This window comes from Sphaerodactylus townsendi, linkage group LG02 (genome assembly GCF_021028975.2).
Source record: "Sphaerodactylus townsendi isolate TG3544 linkage group LG02, MPM_Stown_v2.3, whole genome shotgun sequence".
Lineage (NCBI taxonomy): Eukaryota > Metazoa > Chordata > Lepidosauria > Squamata > Sphaerodactylidae > Sphaerodactylus > Sphaerodactylus townsendi.
Genome location: NC_059426.1, coordinates 14051929 through 14058277, shown reverse-complemented (window position 1 = coordinate 14058277; position 6349 = coordinate 14051929). Strand labels below are relative to the sequence as shown.

The 6349-nt window shown below is 44.9% G+C and overlaps 1 pseudogene; it reads right to left on the bottom strand.

The window, feature by feature from the left end:
• Positions 1-1932: 1932 nt before the first annotated feature.
• Positions 1933-2143, bottom strand: LOC125427595 (annotated as a pseudogene).
• Positions 2144-6349: the final 4206 nt, after the last annotated feature.

Below are 6349 nucleotides of genomic sequence, written 5' to 3'. Positions count from 1 at the left end.
CAGCATTCTTTTTTTTCACAGAGTAGACATCACGGGCATTCAGCACCAGGATTGGCCAGTGTGGGCCGCCATTGTGGGGGATGGGCTCTGCAGCACCGATTCCTGGTGGGCACTTTGCACAACGTTGATTGTGCAGCACGGTTGTTGAAAAGAACGCTCAGTGAGTGACTTTCGAATAAACTGTTGTGGGCCCCATAGAGCAGTGGTGGTGAACCTATGGCACTCCAGATGTTCATGGACTACAATTCCCATCAGCCCCTGCCAGCATGGGCAGTGGGGCCTGCTGGCATGGGCTGATGGGAATTGTAGTCCATAACATCTGGAGTGCCATAGGTTCACCAGTACTGCACTAGAGCGTTGCCACATCACTGCAGCAGCATCCTGCAGTGACAGCCATGTGAACTCCCCGCCTATAACATTGTTTTTACCATCCTTTTATTGCCTTTTGTTGGCCTGTGCAGAAATGGCTAGGGTTGGAGATTCGGACGGTCCGAATCTGGATTTTGGTCGAATCTGCATTGATTCGGACGGATTCGGATGAGCAGAGTCCGAATCTGAGTTGTCCGAATCCCATCTGATCCGAATCAGTGGTAGATGTGAGCTGAACACTTGCTGTTTTCAGTTTGTGCCGGACAGCTGTGAACATTTGCCAAACTGATTTGCGTTGGGTTTTCCCAAAACTACAAATGCACAAAGCTGCTGGTGATTCAAACTGTTTGGCAGCCAGAAACATCATTATCAGCACAATCCTAGAGAGAGTTACTCCACTTTAAGCCTATTCATGTCAATGGACTTAGGCTGGCATATGTTTGTACAGGATCGTGCCACAAAGACCACTTAGCCAAACAGCTGAAAGGCAGGAGTTTATTGAAACACGGAATTTATTGATGATTTTTTCTATGATTTGTGAGTGATCTAATTATCTGTTTAAGCAGTTTCTGCTGAGCAGAATAGGTATGCAATAAGGATGGAGTGGTAGTAGATCTCAGGTGGATTCCATGAGAAGCCTCATGTGCAAAAAGCCAACTATGCTGCATGGTTAGTAAGGAATATGGTTGAATAACCATAAGCAGATTGACGCACCACCGAACTAACCCCAGAAAAGCCGTCTCTCTGTTTACAACTGGCAAACAGGGCACAAGCAGAACCAGTGGGTCTTTGAAGAAGAAGAGTTGGATTTTATACCTTGCTTTTCTTTACCTTTAAGGAGTCTCAAAGTCGCCTACAACCAACTTCCCTTCCCCTCCCCACAACAGTCTCCTTGTGAGGTAGGTGGGACTGGGAGAGTTCTGAGAGAACTGTGACTGGCCCACGGTCACCTAGCAGGCTTCATGTGGAGGGAGTGGGGAATAAAACTCAGTTCTCCCAATTAAGTTCTCCGCTCTTAAGCGCCACACACAGTGGTACAACCATCTGTCTGCATGCCAGACAGGGCTAAAACCAGGAACTGTGGGAGGAGCACTTCCCAATAGGAATAGAAGAAGAAAAGGGGTCCATGATTCACATTTGGTGGAATTGTAAAATAATTTTAAAAATTTGGTTGGAAATATACCAAAATATTAAGCTAATATTAGGAACAGATATAGGCTTCTGTCCAGAATTATTTTTTGTTAAATATGATAGATGATAAACTTCAGAAAAACTGTAAAATCCTGTTATATGTGATTAGGGCAGCCAGGATTTTGATCACGTGAAACTGGAAGAAAACAATCCCGCCCCAGATGCAAGATTGGACTTCACTTTTAACTGAATGTGCATCAATGGACAAACTTTCGGGCATAATTAGAAAGAAGAACATAGAAACCATTTTGAAAACTTGGAAACCATTTAGTGATTTTCTTCAATCAGAAACTGAAACTAAAAAAATGTTGGTTTACCTTCAATGTTAAATATTAACTTCTTTTCCACAAAATGTAAGTAAAGATAGAGACAAATTGTTGAATGAAACGCAATGTAATGTTTATGATCTATTTAATGAAATTAAAAATTATCATTAAAAAAAGGAATAGAAGAAGAAGAGTCTGAATTTATACCCCACCTTTCTCTCTTGTAAGGAGACTCAAGGGGGCTAACAACTCCTTTCCCTCCCTCTCCCCACAACAGACACCTACACTTGATCTTAGCCAAAAGGCCGAGAAGCGATGTGAGGTAGGTAGGACTGAGAGAGTTCCAATGAACTGTGACTAGCCCAAGGTCACCCAGCAGGAATGCAGGAGTCCGTAAACACATCTGGTTCACCAGATAAGCCTCTGCCTCTCAGGTGAAGGATTGGGGAATCAAACCCATTTCTCCAGATTAGAATCCACCTGCTCTGAACCACTATACCATGCTGGCTCTCGTAAGTAAAAGATTGGCAACTCTGCCTGCCTCCAGGGAGGAGCTTTTGCCCATGAGTTCCGACTGGCCCAGGGGAGAGCAGGAGCCAGGCTGCAGGGAGGTGGGGGGCAATGTTGGGCGGCTTAGGCAGGCGCCATGGCAATAGGCTGGCTCCTGCCCTCCCCAGCCTCCCTGGGGGGGGAGCTGGCCTGCAGCTGTAGCAAACAACTCAGCCTCCCTGGGGGGGAAGCCACTGGGTGCCGTCCAGGTCAACGCAGTGCGGGAGAGACCGTGCACGGGGACCTGGCTGGCGCCCGGCACCCCCCCATGAAAGAACAGTGTGCATCTGGGGGCATGGGATACCCCTGGGAGAACAGAACATGGTTCTCCAGGTTAGAGTTTGCTGCTCCTCACCTTTATGCCACACTGGCTCTCTCTTATTTACTATCTAGCCTCATTATATATTTCTGACATGACATGAATCTAGGCATGTGTTGTTTTTTTAACCCGTCCCAAATAAGAGTACTGACACTTTTCAGTCTACAAGCCATAAAAAATTGACTTCTAGTGGTCGGCTTTCCCTTCAGGCTAAAGCTGCCTTGCACATTTTTAGCGCTGGAACGTTTTCTTTTAGAAACCCCAATGCTTGTCCTGATTAGTTTAAATATAACATAGTTAAATTGAAATTCCTTACAGTAGCCCATCACAAGTCTGTCTTTACACACCCTTCGTATGTAATCTCCTCCTGCCTTTGGTATGTGACTCCTGGTCCCTCACTCCCAAACACAGGAAAGGGTAGAACACGGAGATGCCAGAAGATTGATTCTAAACGGCACATGCTGCTCTCTTCGGTTCTTCCTTAGTAATGCCTTCAAGGTTCCTTGTAGCTTGTAGCATATATTTCTGATTTCATTGTTAAGCACATGTTTAAATTGCACTTCTAGAAATATCTGTGTGAATCGTGTGCATAGCTGGGATCATGTTCCACAGACAAATCCCTGTAAATATGAGCATGCTTTTGAAGGTCCCAAGGATGGGTCTTCAAGACCTATCCCTTCTGGTGGTCCTTTGAATTTTGCTAGAAGAGTTTATTGTGCTCCAAATAGGAATGGAAACGGAGCTTCAGCGCTGCTGAAAATGGTTTCGGCCATGAGGATTTCAATGTGGTTTTATTGTAGTTTTTTCAAAATAAAAAGGCAGTTTCTAATTAAATTTGATACGTAATTTGCTTATTTAATTTTGTTACAATCATTGATCTGCAAAATTATAATCATCCATAAGCGAAAAATAAAAGGAAAAACGCATATATAGCGAATTCATAACCTCATTATAAACTAACTTCCATGTTATATGCATAGTTAGGAAGAGGATTTAATCAGGTGCTTCCTTATTATGCAAGCCAAAGCACAAAATCTGTCTCCTGAAAGGGAACAGAGTGATCCAAAAAAAGAAGGAACATATAAAACTTTTTGGATCTATCTACACGACAGGATAGAACTGTTGTGCTGTATAAAGAACAAATGTAATGATAAAATAAATGATACAACTGCACATATAATTGTTTCAATCGCATTTGATTGGCAGGGACAAATGAGAATATGGGGTGCTTGAATATCTCCCTCCTAGAAGTGCATTAAAGCAGACCAAGATGAAGACACTTTGATAATTAGGGAATTGGAAGGCATAAAGGTATTCTGCCAGGACAACATTTTGGCAGGCTTCCTAGATGTTGGCTACGAGAGCCAGCATTAAGTAGTGGTTAAGAGTGGCAGATTCTAATCTGGAGACCCATTTTTTCCCCAGTCCTGTACATGAAACTTGTGGGTGATTTTGGGCTAGTCACAGTTCTCTTTGAATCTTCTCAGCCCCAACTACCTCACAAGTTGTGGGGACGGGAGGGGAAGGCAATTGTAAGTCACTTCGAGACTCCTTTCAGTAGAGAAAAATGGGGTATTAAAACCAACTTTTCTTTTATCAGCTTGGAGGTCTGTATCCCAAATTAGGTTTTTTGCTCTCAAAAATCCAAGATTTTATAGAAGTAAACCCGTTAAATAGTAACTTCTCCTCAATGGTTCTTATCCATCCCGAGCAGAAATTGTCTGTAAGAATTAGTGAAGCTAATCCAAGTGGGTTGAAATTTAGCTTAAGCCAAAAGCATATCTCTTCCAAGCAGCTGCGTGCTTTAAGCGGTAACCATCCCCGATTCTGCTCTGAGAAGGGCATTGGGAATGCAACATGGGACACCAAATGTGACTTGGAGAAGTTCAGATTGAATTGCTGCCTGTGAATGAAAATCTTTGGGCAGGCATATCTGAAGTCAGTTCAATAAATAAATGGTTTTAATGTTTGCTGTATCAGGAATTTTGTTGACTCCCTTGTGAAAGCCATGTGATAATTTCCCCAAGCAACTTGTACTGTGACTTGTGGCAACTAAGGGCGATTCCGCACACGAGTAAAACAGGTTCGACCCAGTTTCCTGAGAAGGGTACTAACCTAGGTCGAAGTCATTGTTGTTCCCCACTGCAACCAGGCTGATCCCAGCTCGAAGGGCGGAATCATCCTGTGCCTCTTTGCCACTCCGTTCCGATTGGCTACTGTTCTACGGCCATGTTCTGTCTATCCCCACACATGTTGTAAAAAAAACTGCCACAGGAATGGAGGGACGAAGGTGGTGTTTTTTGATTGGCCAGCTGTACGCATGCCTAAAACACTCAGCTGTGATTGGCTGAATGGGGGACTCCTGGCACCAGAGATTCCGCACTTTACTGGAATCGAGCTGAGTTCGAGCGTGGTTCCCTGAAAAAGTAGTAGTTCCCAACTGGAGTCGGAAATTTGACCATTACACGGGGCGAAGCTGGTACAAAACCATGTCGATCCCAGTGGTTGTGCAGAGCACTTAGGTTGAACACAGCTTGAACTTAGGTCGATAACGCAAGTGCGGAATCAACCTAAGTTGTTTTAATTTGGAGAAGCCCAGGGCCATATTAACCTATGGATGGGCCCGCAGGCTTTCGGACAAGTTTATACTAATGCAATCATTTACATTTTCAGTATTCACATGGACACTGATAGCCAGTTGAAATAAAGTCTGCTGGCTTTTTTTCTAATGGTGCAATCGTTCTTCCTTTTCCCCCTCTCTTTTGAAATCCTGACTTGTGCTTGTACATGTTGGCTGCCATTTGTTCTTTTGAAAAATGTATAAATAATAACCATTTTGGCTACTCCCGGTGACTCATGGGAATGTCCAAGCACATGCGATCAAGGTCATGGCTAGACTGTCTTTCTCACGAAGATGTAATAAGGAAGGGATGTAATAAGCATGACGTCATATCTGATGCTACTATGCTATTGGCCCACAGCATTGGATGTAAGGGCAATCTGGCTGCAACATAGAGCGTTCCCCCACTTACTCATAGCCCCCTATGCCACGTGCTACTCATTTCTGGTGCACGCCCAGGCTTCCACACGACCCCGCTCTGCGTGGGGTCATCAAAAGGCGCCGTTTTGAAGAGCGCCAGGAATGATGTGCGCTGAGGGGGCGCGACAGTGGCAGCGTTGGGGCAGCTGCGTTGTCGCCGCCCCTGTAGTGGGGAGTGCCGGGGGACCCTGCGCTACTTGGCTACAGTAGCGCGGGGCAGAAGGTAAGTGGGAAAACGCCCATAGTTCACCCCATTGATTTCCAGAGTTGATTCAACTGAGCTGGCTTGCTAGGCATGTGTCCTCTACCTCTCTCACCATTCTATTTACATCCAAGTGTGGTTAGCCAGCATGGTGTAGTGGTTAAGAGCAGGTGGATTCTAAAGAAAAAGGAGCTTGTAAGCCACCTTGAGTTTCCTTACAGGAGAGAAAGGTGGGGTATAAATCCAAACTCTTCTTCTTCCCCTGAAGCTGCATACCCAGTGGAATAGATGACCGTCCCAGATAGAAGGACTGTACCAATCTTCAGTCAAGGGTGTACAACAGCTATGCTCCCTGCTAGAACCTCAAGGTAGGTGAGGTGAAAGACCTCATCCTGGAGATCCCCTGCCCATCT